This window comes from Diadema setosum, chromosome 20 (genome assembly GCF_964275005.1).
Source record: "Diadema setosum chromosome 20, eeDiaSeto1, whole genome shotgun sequence".
NCBI classification, from domain to species: Eukaryota; Metazoa; Echinodermata; class Echinoidea; order Diadematoida; family Diadematidae; genus Diadema; species Diadema setosum.
Window position 1 is genome coordinate 1,991,311 of NC_092704.1, and position 23,608 is coordinate 2,014,918.

Genomic DNA, 23,608 nt, shown 5'->3' on the forward strand with positions numbered 1-23,608 from the left:
TATAAGTTTGACAATGATAGGCAATGCACTTTCTGAGCTAACCTCTGCACAACTTTTGCGGAGAAATAACAAAGAATCAGTACAGATACAGAAGGTGATCCGAAGGATACTCGGATCACCTAATGAAGCTAAGCTTTGATTATTTTAGCCGAGTTTTTCGACGTGCTTTTGATGTCGTATGAAAAAAAGGAGGACTTACTACGATAGCGCAAAGTCTTAGCTACAACATATTAAAATCTGGGAGAAATTTACCGAAGGGTGAGTGAGCTAGTGCTCGATAAAGACAATCATGTCAATTTTCACATCTAGAAAAATTCCCTCCCATAGAGATAACACGTCATAACGAAGATACAGAAAGAAGTACATATGACCTTTGACCCCACTTTGCACACCCAAGATGGCATCTGAGCAAAAAGTGGTTATTTTTTTTTAAATGATCCTTGTAACATGGTCTTTACGTGTGCAAAATATAGGAAAGATAGGACTGGTATTCACCAAGGTACAGGATGAAACATTTGTGACCCTTGACCCTAATTTACATACCCAAGATGGCGTCTGATCAAGTAGTTGTTATTTTATGAAATAATGTACGTGACATGAACTAAGCATGTGCAAAATATGGTGGTGATAGGGTATGTTTTTCTTGAGTTATTGCGAAGAAAGTTGCAGAAAGAAAGAAATATTTCAATACATCGAAGATAAGCTTTAATTTTAACCAAGTTTTTTGACGTGATCCCGACATGGTATGAAAAAACGAAGGGCACATTACCGATAGCTCAAGGTCTCAGCTACAACATATTAAAATCTGGGAGAAATTCACCGAAGCATAAGAGAGCTAGTGCTCGATAGAAATAGTCATGTCAATTTTTATTTCCAGAAAAACTGCACTCCCATAGAGATAACACGTAAACTGGTCAAATTCGACAAGGTTACTTTCAATCCATTTTTACGAGGTCATGCTGTCATTTAATCGAAATTGTGTTATTATATAACTGATAGAGTATTAAATTAGCTACAGCATACTGAAATCTGGGTGAAAATTGGGCAAGGATAAGTGAGATACGGTCGAGTAAACTTGAAATTTGATGACGTCATTTTGAAAATTTACTTTTTTTACTTTATTAAGAAATTTGATATCATTTAATCATTTTGTCAGCATAGCCAACCCATGAAATGACATGTACAACTCATCAGCTTTCAGAATATGTCAAGAAAATGGAGGGTCACCGTCCATCCTGACGAGTAAAACCCGATCTAAAATTGGCGGTTTTTTGGCATAGTTGCACTGTGTATCCCCATTGACGCACGCGCGGAATTTTGAATTTGATGGGCCCGTATGACGTCATATTGAGTCGGATCGACTTGAAACTTGGTAGAAATATTCCTTGACATTTTGGACATCCGATCCGTGTGAAAAAAACTGAAAATTTCTATTGCATATGAGCTGTGTGTGCAAATATGTGCGGGCGCGTACGCGTCCGTCCAATTTTTTCAATTTTTCAAAAAATGCTCCAAATGGTCTGAAACGTGTGCAAAAAAATTTTGAGCTCGATTTGAGCATACAAATATTTCAACGCACGCGTACGCGCGCGTTTTGAGATAAAAATGAGTTCTGAGAATATGAGTAGGATCCACTTGACTTAAAATATATGTGACGTAAATTTCATTGAAGAATTCCATTTTATTAATGAGATATGCATGAAAATGTGTTTTCATGTAATGACGTCATAGTGACGTCACGGTCGACTGATCACTATGATTTTACTTGCGCTGTCGTCTTTGCGACATGATACATATATGGTATAAGTTTGACAATGATAGGCAATGCACTTTCTGAGCTAACCTCTGCACAACTTTTGCGGAGAAATAACAAAGAATCAGTACAGATACAGAAGGTGATCCGAAGGATACTCGGATCACCTAATGAAGCTAAGCTTTGATTATTTTAGCCGAGTTTTTCGACGTGCTTTTGATGTCGTATGAAAAAAAGGAGGACTTACTACGATAGCGCAAAGTCTTAGCTACAACATATTAAAATCTGGGAGAAATTTACCGAAGGGTGAGTGAGCTAGTGCTCGATAAAGACAATCATGTCAATTTTCACATCTAGAAAAATTCCCTCCCATAGAGATAACACGTCATAACGAAGATACAGAAAGAAGTACATATGACCTTTGACCCCACTTTGCACACCCAAGATGGCATCTGAGCAAAAAGTGGTTATTTTTTTTTAAATGATCCTTGTAACATGGTCTTTACGTGTGCAAAATATAGGAAAGATAGGACTGGTATTCACCAAGGTACAGGATGAAACATTTGTGACCCTTGACCCTAATTTACATACCCAAGATGGCGTCTGATCAAGTAGTTGTTATTTTATGAAATAATGTACGTGACATGAACTAAGCATGTGCAAAATATGGTGGTGATAGGGTATGTTTTTCTTGAGTTATTGCGAAGAAAGTTGCAGAAAGAAAGAAATATTTCAATACATCGAAGATAAGCTTTAATTTTAACCAAGTTTTTTGACGTGATCCCGACATGGTATGAAAAAACGAAGGGCACATTACCGATAGCTCAAGGTCTCAGCTACAACATATTAAAATCTGGGAGAAATTCACCGAAGCATAAGAGAGCTAGTGCTCGATAGAAATAGTCATGTCAATTTTTATTTCCAGAAAAACTGCACTCCCATAGAGATAACACGTAAACTGGTCAAATTCGACAAGGTTACTTTCAATCCATTTTTACGAGGTCATGCTGTCATTTAATCGAAATTGTGTTATTATATAACTGATAGAGTATTAAATTAGCTACAGCATACTGAAATCTGGGTGAAAATTGGGCAAGGATAAGTGAGATACGGTCGAGTAAACTTGAAATTTGATGACGTCATTTTGAAAATTTACTTTTTTTACTTTATTAAGAAATTTGATATCATTTAATCATTTTGTCAGCATAGCCAACCCATGAAATGACATGTACAACTCATCAGCTTTCAGAATATGTCAAGAAAATGGAGGGTCACCGTCCATCCTGACGAGTAAAACCCGATCTAAAATTGGCGGTTTTTTGGCATAGTTGCACTGTGTATCCCCATTGACGCACGCGCGGAATTTTGAATTTGATGGGCCCGTATGACGTCATATTGAGTCGGATCGACTTGAAACTTGGTAGAAATATTCCTTGACATTTTGGACATCCGATCCGTGTGAAAAAAACTGAAAATTTCTATTGCATATGAGCTGTGTGTGCAAATATGTGCGGGCGCGTACGCGTCCGTCCAATTTTTTCAATTTTTCAAAAAATGCTCCAAATGGTCTGAAACGTGTGCAAAAAAATTTTGAGCTCGATTTGAGCATACAAATATTTCAACGCACGCGTACGCGCGCGTTTTGAGATAAAAATGAGTTCTGAGAATATGAGTAGGATCCACCTGACTTAAAATATATGTGACGTAAATTTCATTGAAGAATTCCATTTTATTAATGAGATATGCATGAAAATGTGTTTTCATGTAATGACGTCATAGTGACGTCACGGTCGACTGATCACTATGATTTTACTTGCGCTGTCGTCTTTGCGACATGATACATATATGGTATAAGTTTGACAATGATAGGCAATGCACTTTCTGAGCTAACCTCTGCACAACTTTTGCGGAGAAACTAGAGATTGTAATTTGTCATCACTGACAAATTAAGGTGATCCGATTTTTTTTTATCAATGATTCGAGTCCTGATACTGCAAAGTCTCAGCTACAACATATCAAAATCTGAGAGAAATTCACCGTAGCATAAGTAAGATAGTGCTCGATAAAGAGAGTCATGTCAATTTTCACATCTAAAAAATTCCCTCCCATAGAGATAACACGTCATAGCGAAGATAGAAAAAGAAGTACATATGACCTTTGACCCCACTTTGCACAGACAAGATGGCATCTGAGCAAAAAGTGGTTATTTTGTGAAATGATCCCTGTAACATGGATTTTACGTGTGCAAAATATGGGAAAGATAGGTCATGTATTCACCAAGATACAGGATGAAACATCTATGACCTTTGACCCTAATTTACATACCCAAGATGGCGTCTGATCAAGTAGTTGTAATTTTATGAAATAATGTTCGTGACATGAACTAAACATGTGCAAAATATGGTGGTGATAGGGTATGTTTTTCTTGAGTTATTGCACATAAAGTTGCAAAAAGAAAGGAATATCTCAATACATCGAAGATAAACTTTAATTTCAACCAAGTTTTTTAACGTGATCCCGACAACGTATGAAAAAACAAAGGGCACACTTACGATAGCCCTAGGTCTCAGCTACAACATATTAAAATCTTAGAGAAATTCACCAAAGCACAAGTGAGCTAGTGCTCGATAAAGATAGTCATGTCAATTTTCATTTCCATAAAAATTGCACTCCCATAGAGATTACACGTAAACTGGTCAAATTTGACAAGGTTACCTTCAATCCATTTTTTCGAGATGATGTCGTCATCTAATGAAAATTGTGTATTTTAATTTATGAAAGAGCATTTCATAAGCTACAACATATTGAAATTTGGGTGAAAATTGGCAAAGGATAAGTGAGATACGCTCGAGTAAACTTGAAATTTGATGACGTCATTTTGAAAATTTACTTTTTTTACTTTATTAAGAAATTTGATATCTTTTAATCATTTTGTCAGTATCGCCAACCCATGAAATGACATATACAACTCATCAGCTTCTAGAATATGTAAAGGAAATGGGGGGTCACCGTCCATCCTGACGAGTAAAATCGGATTTAAGATTTGCGGTTTTTTGGCATAGTTGCACTGTCTATCGCCATTGACGCGCGCGCGGAATTTCAACTTTGACGGGCCCGTATGACGTCATATTGAGTCGGATTGACTTGAAACTTGGTAGAAATATTCCTTCACATTTCAGACATCTGATCACAGTGAAAAAAATGGGAAATTTCTATTACATATGAGCTGTGCGTGCGTATATGCGCGCGCGCGTACGCGTCCGTCCGATTTTTTCATTTTTTCAAAAAATGCTCTAAATGGTCTGAAACGTGTGCAAAAAAATTTTGGGCTTGATTGGAGCATACAAATATTTCAACGCGCGCGTACGCGCACGTTTTAAGAGAAAATATGAATTTTGACAATATGAATAGAATTCGCTTGACTTGAAATATATGTGACGTAAATTTCATTGAAAAATTCCATTCCATTGATGAGATATGATTGAGAATGTGTTTTCATATAATGACGTCATAGTGACGTCACGGTCGACTGATCACAATGATTTTACTTGATCTGTCGTCTTTGGGACATGATACATACATGGTATAAGTTTGAACTTGATAGGCATAGCACTTTCTGAGCTAACCTCTGCACAACTTTTGAGGAGAAATAAAGAAAGAAACAAAGAAAGAAGAATAAAGAATCAGTACAGATACAGAAGGTGATCCGAGAGGATACTCGGATCACCTAATAACAAAGAATCAGTACAGATACAGAAGGTGATCCGAAGGATACTCGGATCACCTAATGAAGCTAAGCTTTGATTATTTTAGCCGAGTTTTTCGACGTGCTTTTGATGTCGTATGAAAAAAAGGAGGACTTACTACGATAGCGCAAAGTCTTAGCTACAACATATTAAAATCTGGGAGAAATTTACCGAAGGGTGAGTGAGCTAGTGCTCGATAAAGACAATCATGTCAATTTTCACATCTAGAAAAATTCCCTCCCATAGAGATAACACGTCATAACGAAGATACAGAAAGAAGTACATATGACCTTTGACCCCACTTTGCACACCCAAGATGGCATCTGAGCAAAAAGTGGTTATTTTTAGGTGATCCGAGTATCCTTCGGATCACCTTCTGTATCTGTACTGATTCTTTGTTATTTCTCCCCAAAAGTTGTGCATCGATTAGCTCAGAAAGTCCTCTTCCTATCAATTTCAAACTTATACCATATATGTATCGTCTCCCAAAGACGGCAATCGAACTAAAATCAAAGTGATCAGTCGACCGTGACGTCACTATGACGTCATTATATGAAAACACATTTTCAATCATATCTCATTAATGGAATGGAATTTTTTAATGAAATTTACGTCATATATATTTCAAGTCAAGCGCATTCTACTCATATTCTCAAAATTCATATTTTCTCTTAAAACGTGCGCGTACGCGCGCGTTGAAATATTTGTATGCTCAAATCGAGCTCAAATTTTTTTTGCACACGTTTCAGACCATTTGGAGCATTTTTTGAAAAATTGAAAAAATTGGACGGACGCGTACGCGCGCGCACATATACGCACGCACAGCTCATATGCAATAGAAATTTTCCGTTTTTTTACACTTATCGGATGCCTGAAATGTCAAGGAATATTTCTACCAAGTTTCAAGTCAATCCGACTCAATATGACGTCATACGGGCCTGTCAAAGTTGAAATTACGCGCGCGCGTCAATGGCGATATACAGTGCGACGATGCCAAAAAAACGCCAATTTTAAATCCGATTTTGCTCGTCAGGATGGACGGTGACCCCCAATTTTCTTTACATATTCTGAAAGTTGATGAGTTGTACATGTTATTTCATGGGTTGGCGATGCTGGCAAAATGATTAAAAGATATCAAATTTCTCAATAAAGTAAAAAAAGTAAATTTTCAAAATGACGTCATCAAATTACAAGTTCACTCGAGCGTATCCCACTTATCCTTTGCCAATTTACATCTAGATTTCAGTATGTTGTAGCTTATTAAATGATCTTTCATTAATATAATTACAACATTTTGATTGGATGTTGGCATCACCTCGTAAAAATGGATTGAAAGTAATATTGTCAAATTTGACCAGTTTACGTGTTATCTCTATGGGAGTGCAGTTTTTCTGGCAGTGAAAATTGACATGACTATCTTTTTCGAGCACTAGCTCATTAATGCTTCGGTGAATTTCTCCCAGATTTTAGTATGTTGTAGCTGAGACTTTGGGCTATCGTGACTGTGCCCTCCATTTTTTCATACAATGTCGGCATCACGTCGAAAAACTTGGTTGAAAATGGCACGAGGCTTCGATGCAGCGTCATTTTGCTTAATACACAGGGCCTATGGAGAATGAAATAGGTCATTGCGTAGCGCATCCGACTCGTAATCCTAAGGTCCCTGGTTCGAGGCTCACCCCTGCCAATATTTTTTTAAATTTTTTTAAACACGTTTTTTCTTCTTTTTCTTTAGTTAATCTTAATCTCCCTTTCCTTACTTTATCTTTTTCTGATTTTTTTATGCTTCTCCTTCAAATTTCTATAAAATAACATATTTTTTTCTTTATTTTTCTTTCTTTCTACTACTTTCTGTGCAATAGATGAACAACAACAATGGCTATCAATCCCATATTTTGCACATGTTTAGTACATGTCACGTACATTATTTCATAAAATAACAACTACTTGATCGGACACCATCTTGGGTATGTAAATTAGGGTCAAAGGTCATAAATGTTTCATCCTGTATCTTGGTGAATACCTGTCCTATCTTTCCCATATTTTGCACACGCAAAGACCATGTTACAAGAATCATTTCACGAAATAATCACTTTTTACTTTGACGCCATCTTGGGTCTACAAAGTGAGGTCAAAGGTCAAATATACTTCATTCTGTATTTCCGTTAGTGTATACGGAATTCGGTACCAAAGATGGCAGGTCTCACTCCCTTTTCTAAATGAGAATCCAAACATCACACTACCAATGACCCGTCAACACAGATGAAACCTGTATGGTCATGAATATTTGGATCAGGACTCAAATCATTGATTTTCGAAGAGATCGGATCACCTAATTTGTCAGTGTTGACAAATTCCGGTTCTAGTTTTTTAAATGATCCTTGTAACATGGTCTTTACGTGTGCAAAATATAGGAAAGATAGGACTGGTATTCACCAAGGTACAGGATGAAACATTTGTGACCCTTGACCCTAATTTACATACCCAAGATGGCGTCTGATCAAGTAGTTGTTATTTTATGAAATAATGTACGTGACATGAACTAAGCATGTGCAAAATATGGTGGTGATAGGGTATGTTTTTCTTGAGTTATTGCGAAGAAAGTTGCAGAAAGAAAGAAATATTTCAATACATCGAAGATAAGCTTTAATTTTAACCAAGTTTTTTGACGTGATCCCGACATGGTATGAAAAAACGAAGGGCACATTACCGATAGCTCAAGGTCTCAGCTACAACATATTAAAATCTGGGAGAAATTCACCGAAGCATAAGAGAGCTAGTGCTCGATAGAAATAGTCATGTCAATTTTTATTTCCAGAAAAACTGCACTCCCATAGAGATAACACGTAAACTGGTCAAATTCGACAAGGTTACTTTCAATCCATTTTTACGAGGTCATGCTGTCATTTAATCGAAATTGTGTTATTATATAACTGATAGAGTATTAAATTAGCTACAGCATACTGAAATCTGGGTGAAAATTGGGCAAGGATAAGTGAGATACGGTCGAGTAAACTTGAAATTTGATGACGTCATTTTGAAAATTTACTTTTTTTACTTTATTAAGAAATTTGATATCATTTAATCATTTTGTCAGCATAGCCAACCCATGAAATGACATGTACAACTCATCAGCTTTCAGAATATGTCAAGAAAATGGAGGGTCACCGTCCATCCTGACGAGTAAAACCCGATCTAAAATTGGCGGTTTTTTGGCATAGTTGCACTGTGTATCCCCATTGACGCACGCGCGGAATTTTGAATTTGATGGGCCCGTATGACGTCATATTGAGTCGGATCGACTTGAAACTTGGTAGAAATATTCCTTGACATTTTGGACATCCGATCCGTGTGAAAAAAACTGAAAATTTCTATTGCATATGAGCTGTGTGTGCAAATATGTGCGGGCGCGTACGCGTCCGTCCAATTTTTTCAATTTTTCAAAAAATGCTCCAAATGGTCTGAAACGTGTGCAAAAAAATTTTGAGCTCGATTTGAGCATACAAATATTTCAACGCACGCGTACGCGCGCGTTTTGAGATAAAAATGAGTTCTGAGAATATGAGTAGGATCCACTTGACTTAAAATATATGTGACGTAAATTTCATTGAAGAATTCCATTTTATTAATGAGATATGCATGAAAATGTGTTTTCATGTAATGACGTCATAGTGACGTCACGGTCGACTGATCACTATGATTTTACTTGCGCTGTCGTCTTTGCGACATGATACATATATGGTATAAGTTTGACAATGATAGGCAATGCACTTTCTGAGCTAACCTCTGCACAACTTTTGCGGAGAAATAACAAAGAATCAGTACAGATACAGAAGGTGATCCGAAGGATACTCGGATCACCTAATGAAGCTAAGCTTTGATTATTTTAGCCGAGTTTTTCGACGTGCTTTTGATGTCGTATGAAAAAAAGGAGGACTTACTACGATAGCGCAAAGTCTTAGCTACAACATATTAAAATCTGGGAGAAATTTACCGAAGGGTGAGTGAGCTAGTGCTCGATAAAGACAATCATGTCAATTTTCACATCTAGAAAAATTCCCTCCCATAGAGATAACACGTCATAACGAAGATACAGAAAGAAGTACATATGACCTTTGACCCCACTTTGCACACCCAAGATGGCATCTGAGCAAAAAGTGGTTATTTTTTTTTAAATGATCCTTGTAACATGGTCTTTACGTGTGCAAAATATAGGAAAGATAGGACTGGTATTCACCAAGGTACAGGATGAAACATTTGTGACCCTTGACCCTAATTTACATACCCAAGATGGCGTCTGATCAAGTAGTTGTTATTTTATGAAATAATGTACGTGACATGAACTAAGCATGTGCAAAATATGGTGGTGATAGGGTATGTTTTTCTTGAGTTATTGCGAAGAAAGTTGCAGAAAGAAAGAAATATTTCAATACATCGAAGATAAGCTTTAATTTTAACCAAGTTTTTTGACGTGATCCCGACATGGTATGAAAAAACGAAGGGCACATTACCGATAGCTCAAGGTCTCAGCTACAACATATTAAAATCTGGGAGAAATTCACCGAAGCATAAGAGAGCTAGTGCTCGATAGAAATAGTCATGTCAATTTTTATTTCCAGAAAAACTGCACTCCCATAGAGATAACACGTAAACTGGTCAAATTCGACAAGGTTACTTTCAATCCATTTTTACGAGGTCATGCTGTCATTTAATCGAAATTGTGTTATTATATAACTGATAGAGTATTAAATTAGCTACAGCATACTGAAATCTGGGTGAAAATTGGGCAAGGATAAGTGAGATACGGTCGAGTAAACTTGAAATTTGATGACGTCATTTTGAAAATTTACCTTTTTTTTACTTTATTAAGAAATTTGATATCATTTAATCATTTTGTCAGCATAGCCAACCCATGAAATGACATGTACAACTCATCAGCTTTCAGAATATGTCAAGAAAATGGAGGGTCACCGTCCATCCTGACGAGTAAAACCCGATCTAAAATTGGCGGTTTTTTGGCATAGTTGCACTGTGTATCCCCATTGACACACGCGCGGAATTTTGAATTTGATGGGCCCGTATGACGTCATATTGAGTCGGATCGACTTGAAACTTGGTAGAAATATTCCTTGACATTTTGGACATCCGATCCGTGTGAAAAAAACTGAAAATTTCTATTGCATATGAGCTGTGTGTGCAAATATGTGCGGGCGCGTACGCGTCCGTCCAATTTTTTCAATTTTTCAAAAAATGCTCCAAATGGTCTGAAACGTGTGCAAAAAAATTTTGAGCTCGATTTGAGCATACAAATATTTCAACGCACGCGTACGCGCGCGTTTTGAGATAAAAATGAGTTCTGAGAATATGAGTAGGATCCACTTGACTTAAAATATATGTGACGTAAATTTCATTGAAGAATTCCATTTTATTAATGAGATATGCATGAAAATGTGTTTTCATGTAATGACGTCATAGTGACGTCACGGTCGACTGATCACTATGATTTTACTTGCGCTGTCGTCTTTGCGACATGATACATATATGGTATAAGTTTGACAATGATAGGCAATGCACTTTCTGAGCTAACCTCTGCACAACTTTTGCGGAGAAATAACAAAGAATCAGTACAGATACAGAAGGTGATCCGAAGGATACTCGGATCACCTAATGAAGCTAAGCTTTGATTATTTTAGCCGAGTTTTTCGACGTGCTTTTGATGTCGTATGAAAAAAAGGAGGACTTACTACGATAGCGCAAAGTCTTAGCTACAACATATTAAAATCTGGGAGAAATTTACCGAAGGGTGAGTGAGCTAGTGCTCGATAAAGACAATCATGTCAATTTTCACATCTAGAAAAATTCCCTCCCATAGAGATAACACGTCATAACGAAGATACAGAAAGAAGTACATATGACCTTTGACCCCACTTTGCACACCCAAGATGGCATCTGAGCAAAAAGTGGTTATTTTGTTAAATGATCCTTGTAACATGGTCTTTACGTGTGCAAAATATAGGAAAGATAGGACTGGTATTCACCAAGGTACAGGATGAAACATTTGTGACCCTTGACCCTAATTTACATACCCAAGATGGCGTCTGATCAAGTAGTTGTTATTTTATGAAATAATGTACGTGACATGAACTAAGCATGTGCAAAATATGGTGGTGATAGGGTATGTTTTTCTTGAGTTATTGCGAAGAAAGTTGCAGAAAGAAAGAAATATTTCAATACATCGAAGATAAGCTTTAATTTTAACCAAGTTTTTTGACGTGATCCCGACATGGTATGAAAAAACGAAGGGCACATTGCCGATAGCTCAAGGTCTCAGCTACAACATATTAAAATCTGGGAGAAATTCACCGAAGCATAAGAGAGCTAGTGCTCGATAGAAATAGTCATGTCAATTTTTATTTCCAGAAAAACTGCACTCCCATAGAGATAACACGTAAACTGGTCAAATTCGACAAGGTTACTTTCAATCCATTTTTACGAGGTCATGCTGTCATTTAATCGAAATTGTGTTATTATATAACTGATAGAGTATTAAATTAGCTACAGCATACTGAAATCTGGGTGAAAATTGGGCAAGGATAAGTGAGATACGGTCGAGTAAACTTGAAATTTGATGACGTCATTTTGAAAATTTACTTTTTTTTACTTTATTAAGAAATTTGATATCATTTAATCATTTTGTCAGCATTGCCAACCCATGAAATGACATGTACAACTCATCAGCTTTTAGAATATGTCAAGAAAATGGGGGGTCACCGTCCATCCTGACGAGTAAAATCGGATTTAAAATTGGCGGTTTTTTTGGCATAGTTGCACTGTATATCGCCATTGACGCGCGCGCGGAATTTCAACTTTGACGGGCTCGTATGACGTCATATTGAGTCGGATTGAGTTGAAACTTGGTAGAAATATTCCTTGACATATTAGGCATTCGATCCGTGTAAAAAAACGGGAAATTTCTATTGCATATGAGCTGTGCGTGCGTATATGCGCGCGCGCGTACGCGTCCGTCCGATTTTTTCAATTTGTCAAAAAATGCTCCAAATGGTCTGAAACGTGTGCAAAAAAAATTTGAGCTCGATTTGAGCATACAAATATTTCAACGCGCGCGTACGCGCACGTTTTAAGGGTATAGAGGAATTTTGAAAAGATGAGTAGAATCAGCTTAATTTGAACTATATGTGACGTAAATTTCATTGGAAAATTCCATTCCATTAATGAGATATGAATGAGAATGTGTTTTTATATAATGACGTCATAGTGACGTCACGGTCGACTGATCACTTTGATTTTAGTTCGATTGTCGTCTTTCGGACACGATACATATATGGTATAAGTTTGACATTCATAGGCAATGCACTTTCTGAGCTAACCTCTGCACAACTTTTGAGGAGAAATAAAGAAAGAATCAGTACAGATACAGAAGGTGATCCGAAGGATACTCGGATCACCTAAAAAGAAGAAGAAGAAGAAGAAAGAATCCGTACAAAAACAGAAGGTGATCCGAGAGGATACTCGGATCACCTAAAAATTAGGTGATCCGATCTCTTTGAAAATCAATGATTTGAGTCCTGATCCAAATATTCGTGACCATACAGGTTTCATCTGTGTTGACGGGACATTGGCCGTGTGATGTTTGGATTCTCATTTAGAAAAGGGAGTGAGACCTGCCATCTTTGGTACCGAATTCCGTATACACTAACGGAGATACAGAATGAAGTATATTTGACCTTTGACCTCACTTTGCACACCCAAGATGGCGTCTAAGCAAAAAGTGATTATTTTATGAAATGATTCTTGTAACATGGTCTTTGCGTGTGCAAAATATGGGAAAGATAGGACATGTATTCACCAAGATACAGGATGAAACATTTATGACCTTTGACCCTAATTTACATACCCAAGATGGCGTCTGATCAAGTAGTTGTTATTTTATGAAATAATGTACGTGACATGTACTAAACATGTGCAAAATATGGGACTGATAGCCTTTGTTGTTGTTCATCTATTGCACAGAAAGTAGTAGAAAGAAAGAAAAATAAAGAAAAAATTATGTTATTTTATAGAAATTTGAAGGAGAAGCATAAAAAAATCAGAAAAAGATAAAGTAAGGAAAGGGAGATTAAGATTAACTAAAGAAAAAGAAGAAAAAAGGTGTTTAAAAAAATTTAAAAAAAATATTGGCAGGGGTGAGCCTCGAACCAGGGACCTTAGGGTTACGAGTCGGATGCGCTACGCAATGACCTATTTCATTCTCCATAGGCCCTGTGTATTAAGCAAAATGACGCTGCATCGAAGCCTCGTGCCATTTTCAACCAAGTTTTTTGACGTGATGCCGACGTCGTATGAAAAAATGGAGGGCACACTTACGATAGCCCAAAGTCTCAGCTACAACATACTAAAATCTGGGAGAAATTCACCGAAGCATAAGTGAGCTACTGCTCGAAAAAGAGAGTCATGTCAATTTTCACTGCCAGAAAAAACTGCTCTCCCATAGAGATAACACGTAAACTGGTCAAATTTGACAATATTACTTTCAATCCATTTTTACGAGGTGATGCCGCCATCCAATCAAAATGCTGTTATTATATTAATGAAAGATCATTTAATAAGCTACAACATACTGAAATCTGGGTGTAAATTGGCAAAGGATAAGTGAGATACGCTCGAGTAAACTTGAAATTTGATGACGTCATTTTGAAAATTTACTTTTTTTACTTTATTAAGAAATTTGATATCTTTTAATCATTTTGCCAGCATCGCCAACCCATGAAATAACATGTCCAACTCATCAGCTTTCAGAATATGTACAGAAAATGGGGGGTTACCGTCCATCCTGACGAGTAAAATCGGATTTAAAATTGGCGTTTTTTTTGGCATCGTTGCACTGTATATCGCCATTGACGCGCGCGCGGAATTTCAACTTTGACGGACCCGTATGACGTCATATTGAGTTGGATTGACTTGAAACTTGGTAGAAATATTCCTTGACATTTTAGGCATCCGATAAGTGTAAAAAAAACGGGAAATTTCCATTCCATATGAGCTGTGTGGGCGAATATGTGCGCGCGCGTACGCGTCCGTCCAATTTTTTCAATTTTTCAAAAAATGCTCCAAATGGTCTGAAACGTGTGCAAAAAAATTTGAGCTCGATTTGAGCATACAAATATTTAAACGCGCGCGTACGCGCACGTTTTAAATGAAAATATGAATTTTGAGAATATGAGTAAAATGCGCATAACTTGAAATGTATGTGACGTAAATTTCATTGAAGAATTCTATTCCATTAATGAGATATGATTGAAAATGTGTTTTCATATAATGACGTCATAGTGACGTCACGGTCGACTGATCACTATGATTTTACTTGATCTGTCGTCTTTGGGACATCATACATATATGGTATAAGTTTGACATTGAAAGGTAATGCACTTTCTGAGCTAACCGCTGCACAAATTTTGCCCAGAAATAAAGAAGAATAAAAAAAATACTAGAGATTGTAATTTGTCATCACTGACAAATTAAGGTGATCCGATTTTTTTTTGATCAATGATTCGAGTCCTGATCACAATAGTCATGACCATACAAGTTTCATCTGTGTTTAGAGACATTGGCCGTTTGATGTTTGCATTCTCATTTAGCAAAGGGAGTCATATCTGCCATGTTAGGTACCAAATTCTGTATACACTATAACGAAGAAACAGCAACAAGTACATATGACCTTTGACCCACCTTTGCACTCCCAAGATTGCATCTGATGAAATAGTGGTTATTTTGTGAAATGATTCTCGCGACATCGTCTATATGTGTGAAAAATATTGGAAAGATAGGACAGGTATTCACTAAGATACACGATGAAACATTTATGACCTTTGACCCTAATTTACATACCCAAGATGTTGTCCGATCTAGTAGTTGTTATTTTATGAAGTAATGTACGAGACATGAACTAAACATGTGCAAAATATGGGGGTGATAGGGCGTGTTTTTCTTGAGTTATTGCAAAGAAAGTTGCAGAAAGAAAGAAATATCTCAATACATGGAAGATAAGCTTTAATTTCAACCAAGATTTTATCGTAATCCCGACATCGTATGAAAAAACGAAGGTAAACAAAACGATAGCGCAAAGTCTCAGCTACAACATATTAAAATCTGGGAGAAATTCACGGAAGGGTAAGTGAGCTAGTGCTTGATAAAGACAATCATGTCAATTTTCACATTAAAAAAAAATCCCTCCCATAGAGATAACACGTCATAACGAAGATACAAAAAGAAGTACATATGACCTTTGACCTCAATTTACACAGACAAGATGGCATCTGAGTAAAAAGTAGTTATTTTGTGAAATGATCTTTGTAACATGGTCTTTGCGTGTGCAAAATATGGGAAAGATAGGACATGTATTCACTAAGATACAGGGTGAAACACTTATGACCTTTGACCCTAATTTACATACCCAAGATGGTGTCCGATCAAGTAGTTTTTATTTTATGAAATAATTCACGTCACATGAACTAAACATGTGCAAAATATGGAAGTGATAGAGGCCGTTTTTCTTGAGTTATTGCAAAGAAAGTTGCAGAAAGAAAGAAATATTTCAATACATCGAAGATAAGCTTTAATTTCAACCAAGTGTTTTGACGTGATGCAGACATCGTATGAAAAAACGAAGGCCACATTGACGATAGCGCAAAGTCTCAGCTACAACATATTAAAATCTGGGAGAAATTCACCGAAGCATAAGTGAGCTAGTGCTCGATAAAGATAGTCATGTCAATTTTCATTTCCAGAAAAACTGCACTCCCATAGAGTTAACACGTAAACTGGTCAAATTTGACAAGATTACATTCAATCCATTTTAACGAGGTAATGCCGTCATCTAATCAAAATACCGTCATTACGTTAATGAAAGAGCATTTAATAAGCTACAACATACTGAAATCTTGGTGAAAATTGACAAAGGATTAGTGAAATACGCTCGAATGAACTTGAAATTTGATGACGTCATTTTGAAAATTTACTTTTTTTACTTTATTAAGAAATTTGATATCTTTTAATCATTTTGTCAGCATTGCCACCCCATGAAATGACATGTACAACTCATCAGCTTTCAAAATATGTACAGAAAATGGGGGGTCACCGTCCATCCTGACGAGTAAAATCGGATTTAAAATTGGCAGTTTTTTTGCATAGTTGCACTGTATATCACCATTGACGCGCGCGCGGAATTTCAACTTTGACGGGCCCGTATGACGTCATATTGGGTCGGATTGACTTGAAACTTGGTAGAAATATTCCTTGACATTTCAGGCAGCCGATAAGTGTGAAAAAACGGGAAATTTATATTGCATATGAGCTGTGCGTGCGTATATGAGCGCGCGCGTACGCGTCCGTCCAATTTTTTCAATTTTTCAAAAAATGCTCCAAATGGTCTGAAACGTGTGCAAAAAAAATTTGAGCTCGATTTGAGCATACAAATATTTCAACGCGCGCGTACGCGCACGTTTTAAGGTATAGATGAATTTTGAGAATATGAGTAGAATGCGCTTGACCTGAAATATATGTGACGTAAATTTCGTTGAAAAACTCCATTCCATTAATGAGATATGATTGAGAATGTGTTTTCATATAATGACGTCATAGTGACGTCACGGTCGACTGATCACCATGATTTTAGTTCGATTGCCGTCTTTGGGAGACGATACATATATGGTATAAGTTTGACATTGAAAGGCAATGCACTTTCTGAGCTAACCTCTGCACAAATTTTGTCCAGAAACAAACAAAGATTCCGTACAGATACAGAAGGTGATCCGAGAGGATACTCGGATCACCTAATGAAGAACAAAGAATCAGTACAGATACAGAAGGTGATCCGAGAGGATACTCGGATCACCTAAAGATTCCGTACAGATACAGAAGGTGATCCGAGAGGATACTCGGATCACCTTAGGTGATCCGAGTATCCTCTCGGATCACCTTCTGTATCTGTACTGATTCTTTATTAGGTGATCCGAGTATCCTCTCGGATCACCTTCTGTATCTGTACGGATTCTTTCTTTAGGTGATCCGAGTATCCTCTCGGATCACCTTCTGTATCTGTACTGATTCTTTATTAGGTGATCCGAGTATCCTCTCGGATCACCTTCTGTATCTGTACGGATTCTTTGTTAGGTGATCCGAGTATCCTCTCGGATCACCTTCTGTATCTGTACTGATTCTTTGTTCTTCATATTTTTATTCTTCTTTATTTCTGGGCAAAATTTGTGCAGCGGTTAGCTCAGAAAGTGCATTACCTTTCAATGTCAAGCTTATACCATATATGTATGATGTCCCAAAGACGACAGATCAAGTAAAATCATAGTGATCAGTCGACCGTGACGTCACTATGACGTCATTATATGAAAACACATTTTCAATCATATCTCATTAATGGAATAGAATTCTTCAATGAAATTTACGTCACATACATTTCAAGTTATGCGCATTTTACTCATATTCTCAAAATTCATATTTTCTCTTAAAACGGGCGCGTACGCGCGCGTTGAAATATTTGTATGCTCAAATCGAGCTCAAATTTTTTTTGCACACGTTTCAGACCATTTGGAGCATTTTTTTAAAAATTGAAAAAATTGGACGGACGCGTACGCGCGCGCACATATTCGCCCACACAGCTCATATGCAATGGAAATTTCCCGTTCTTTTACACTTATCGCCTGCCTGAAATGTCAGGGAATACGTCTACCAAGTTTCAAATCAATCCGACTCAATATGACGTCATACGGGCCCGCCAAAGTTGAAATTCCGCGCGCGCGTCAATGGCGACATACAGTGCAACAATGCCAAAAAACCGCCAATTTTAAATCCGATTTTACTCGTCAGGATGAACGGTGACCTCCCATTTTCTTTACATATTCTGAAAGCTGATGAGTTGGACATGTTTTTTCATGGGTTGGCGATGCTGGCAAAATGATTAAAAGATATCAAATTTCTTAATAAAGTAAAAAAAGTAAATTTTCAAAATGACGTCATCAAATTTCAAGTTCACTTGAGCGTATCTCACTTATCCTTTGCCAATTTGCACCCAGATTTCAGTATGTTGTAGCTTATTAAATGATCTTTCATTAATATGAAACAACATTTTGATTGGCCGACGGCATCACCTCGTAAAAATGGATTGAATGTAATATTGTCAAATTTGACCAGTTTACGTGTTATCTCTATGGGAGAGCAGTTTTTCTGGCAGTGAAAATTGACATGACTCTCTTTTTCGAGCACTAGCTCACTTATGCTTCGGTAAATTTCTCCCAGATTTTAGTATGTTGTAGCTGAGACTTTGGGCTATCGTGAATGTGCCCTCCATTTTTTCATACGACGTCAGCATCACGTCGAAAAACTTGGTTGAAAATGGCACGATGCTTCGATGCAGCGTCATTTTGCTTAATACACAGGGCCTATGGAGAATGAAATAGGTCATTGCGTAGCGCATCCGACTCGTAATCCTAAGGTCCCTGGTTCGAGGCCCACCCCCTGCCAATATTTTTTTTTTAATTTTTTAAACACTTTTTTTCTTCTTTTTCTTTAGTTAATCTTTATCTCCCTTTCCTTACTTTATCTTTTTCTGATTTTTTTATGCTTCTCCTTCAAATTTCTATAAAATAAAATAATTTTTTCTTTATTTTTCTTTCGTTCTACTACTTTCTGTGCAATAGATGAACAACAACAATGGCTACCAAACCCATATTTTGCACATGTTTAGTACATGTTACGTACATTATTTCATAAAATAACAACTACTTGATCGGACACCATCTTGGGTATGTAAATTAGGGTCAAAGGTCATAAATGTTTCATCCTGTATCTTGGTGAATACATGGCCTATCTTTCCCATATTTTGCACACGCAAAGACCATGTTACAAGAATCATTTCATAAAATAATCACTTTTTGCTTAGACGCCATCTTGGGTGTGCAAAGTGAGGTCAAAGGTCAAATATACTTCATTCTGTATATCCGTTAGTGTATACGGAATTCGGTACCAAAGATGGCAGGTCTCACTCCCTTTTCTAAATGAGAATCCAAACATCACACGGCCAATGTCCCGTCAACACAAATGAAACCTGTATGGTCCTGAATATTTCGATCAGGACTCAAATCACTGATTTCAGAAAAGATCGGATCACCTAATTTGTCAGTGTTGACAAATTCCGAGTCTAGTTCTTCTTTCTTTGTTTCTTTCTTTATTTCTCCTCAAAAGTTGTGCAGAGGTTAGCTCAGAAAGTGCATTGCTTCTCAATGTCAAACTTATACCATATATGTGTCATGTCGCAAAGACGACAGCGCAAGTAAAATCATAGTGATCAGTCGACCGTGACGTCACTATGACGTCATTATATGAAAACACATTTTCATGCATATCTCATTAATGGAGTGGAATATTTCAATGAAATTTACGTCACATATATTTCAAGTCAAGCGGATTCTACTCATATGCTCAAAATTCATTTTTATTTCAAAACGCGCGCGTACGCGCGCGTTGAAAAATTTGTATGCTCAAATCGAGCTCAATTTTTTTTTGCACACGTTTCAGACCATTTTGAGCATTTTTTGAAAAATTGAAAAAATCGGACGGACGCGTACGCGCGCGCACATATTCGCACGCAGAGCTAATATGAAATAGAAATTTTCCATTTTTTCACACGGATCGGATGTCCAAAATGTTAAGGATTATTTCTACCAAGTTTCAAGTCGATCCGACTCAATATGACGTCATACGGGCCCGTCAAATTCAAAATTCCGCGCGTGCGTCAATGGGGATACACAGTGCAACTATGCCAAAAAACCGCCAATTTTAAATCCGATTTTACTCGTCAGGATGGACGGTGACCCCCCATTTTCTTGACACATTCTGAAAGCTGATGAGTTGTACATGTCATTTCATGGGTTGGCTATGCTGACAAAATGATTAAAAGATATCAAATTTCTTAATAAAGTAAAAAAAGTAAATTTTCAAAATGACGTCATCAAATTTCAAGTTTACTCGAGCGTATCTCACTTTTCCTTTGCCAATTTTCACCCAAATTTCAATATGTTGTAGCTTATGAAATGCTCTTTCATAAATGTCATTACGCAATTTTGATTAGATGACTACATCACCTCGAAAAAATGGATTGAAAGTAACCTTGTCAAATTTGACCAGTTTACGTGTAATCTCTATGGGAGTGCAATTTTTATGGAAATGAAAATTGACATGACTATCTTTATCGAGCACTAGCTCACTTATGCTTCAGTAAATTTCTCTGAGATTTTAATATGTTGTAGCTGAGAGGTAGGGCTATCGAGAGTGTGCCCTTCGTTTTTTCATACGATGTCGGGATCACGTCAAAAAACTTACTTGAAATTAAAGTTTATCTTCGATGTATTGAAATATTTCTTTCTTTTTGCAACTTTATGTGCAATAACTCAAGAAAAACATACCCTATCACCACCACATTTTGCACATGTTTAGTTCATGTCACAAACATTATTTCATAAAAAAACAACTACTTGATCAGACGCCATCTTGGACATGTAAATTAGGGTCAAAGGTCATAGATGTTTCATCCTGTATCTTGGTGAATACATGTCCTATCTTTCCCATATTTGGCACACGTAAAGACCATGTTACAGGGATCATTTCATAAAATAACCACTTTTTGCTCAGATGCCATCTTGTCTGTGCAAAGTGGGGTCAAAGGTCATATGTACTTCTTTTTCTATCTTCGCTATGACGTGTTATCTCTATGGGAGGGAATTTTTTAGATGAGAAAATCGACATGACTCTCTTTATCGAGCACTATCTTACTTATGCTTTGGTGAATTTCTCTCAGATTTTAATATGTTGTAGCTGAGACTTTGCAGTATCAGGACTCGAATCATTGATAAAAAAAAAAATCGGATCACCTTAATTTGTCATTGATGACAAATTACAATCTCTAGTTCTTCTTTGTTTGTTTCTTTATTTCTCCCCAAAAGTTGTGCAGAGGTTAGCTCAGAAAGTCCCCTGCCTATCAATTTCAAAATTATACCATGTATGCATCATGTCCTAAAGACAACAAATCTAATGCATCATTGTGATCAGTTGACCGTGACGTCACTATGACGTCATTATATGAAAACACATTCTCTATCATATCTCATTACTGGAATGCAATTTTTCAATGAAATTTACGTCACATATATTTCAAGTTATGTGCATTCTACTCATATTCTCAAAATCCATCTCTACCCTTAAAACGTGCGCGTACGCGCGCGTTGAAATATTTGTATACTCCAATCGAGCTCAAAACTTTTTTGCACACGTTTCAGACCATTTAGAGCATTTTTTGAAAAATTGAAAAAATTGGACGGACGCGTACGCGCGCGCACATATGTGCACGCACAGCTCATATGCAATAGAAATTTCCCGTTTTTTCACTTCGATCGGATACCTGAAAAGTCAAGGAATATTTCTACCAAGTTTCAAGTCAATCCGACTCAATATGACGTCATAAGGGCCCGTCAAAGTTGAAATTCCGCGCGCGCGTCAATGGCGATATACAGTGCAACTATGCCAAAAAACCGCCAATTTTGAATCCGATTTTACTCGTCAGGATGGACGGTGACCCCCTATTTTCTTTACATATTCTGAAAGCTGATGAGTTGTACATGTCATTTCATGGGTTGGCGATGCTGAAAAAATGATTAAAAGATATCAAATATCTTAATAAAGTAAAAAAAGTAAATTTTCAAAATGACGTCATCAAAATTCAAGTTCACTCGAGCGTATTTCACTTATCCTTTGCCGATTTTCACACAAATTTCAGTATGTTGTAGCTTATTAAATGCTCTTTCATTAATATAATAACAGCATTTTGATTGGATGACGGCATCACCTCGTAAAAATGGATTGAAAGTAATCTTGTCAAATTTGACCAGCTTACGTGTTATCTCTATGGGAGTGCAGTTTTTCTGGAAATTGAAATTGACATGACTATCTTTCTCCAGCACTAGCTCACTTATGCTTCGGTAAATTTCTTCCAAATTTTAATATGTTGTAGCTGAGACTTTGGGCTATCGTTAATGTGCCCTTCGTTTTTTCATACGACGTCGGCATCACGTCCAAAAACTTGGTTGAAATTCAAGCTTATCTTCGATGTATTGAAATATTTCTTTCTTTCTGCAACTTTCTTTGCAATAACTCAAGAAAGACAGCCCCTATCACCACCATATTTTGCACATGTTTAGTTCATGTTACGTACATTATTTCATGAAATAACAACTACTTGATCGGACACCATCTTGGGTATGTAAATTAGGGTCAAAGGTCATAAATATTTCATCCTGTATCTTAGTAAATACATGTCCTATCTTTCCCATATTTTGCACACGTAAAGACCATGTTACAAGAATCATTTCACAAATAACGACTTTTTGCTCAGATGCCATCTTGTCTGTGCAAAGTGGGGTGAAAGGTCATATGTACTTCTTCCTGTATCTTCGTTATTACGTGTTATCTCTATGGGAGGGAATTTTTCTAGATATGAAAATTGACATGATTGTCTTTATCGACGACTAGCTCACTTACCCTTCGGTGAATTTCTCCCAGATTTTAATATGTTGTAGCTGAGACTTTGCGCTATCGTTATGTGCCCTTTGTGTTTTCATACAATGTTGGAATCACGTGAAAAATCTTGGTTAAAATTAAAGCTTATCTTCGATGTATTCAGATATTTCTTTCTTTCTGCAACTTTTCTGGCAATAACTCAAGAAAAACACACCCTATCACCCCCATATTTTGCACATGTTTAGTTTATGTCACGTACATTATTTCATGCAATAACAACTACTTGATTGGACAATATCTTGGGTATGTAAATAAGGGTCAAAGGTCACATATGTTGCATTTTGTATCTTGGTGAATACCTGTCCTATCTTTGCCATATTTTGCACACGTATATAGACGATGTCGCAGGAATCATTTCACAAAATAACCACTTTTTCCTCAGATGCCATCTTGGGAGTGTAAAGATGGGTCAAGGGTCATATGTATTTGTTGCTGTATCTTTGTTATTCAG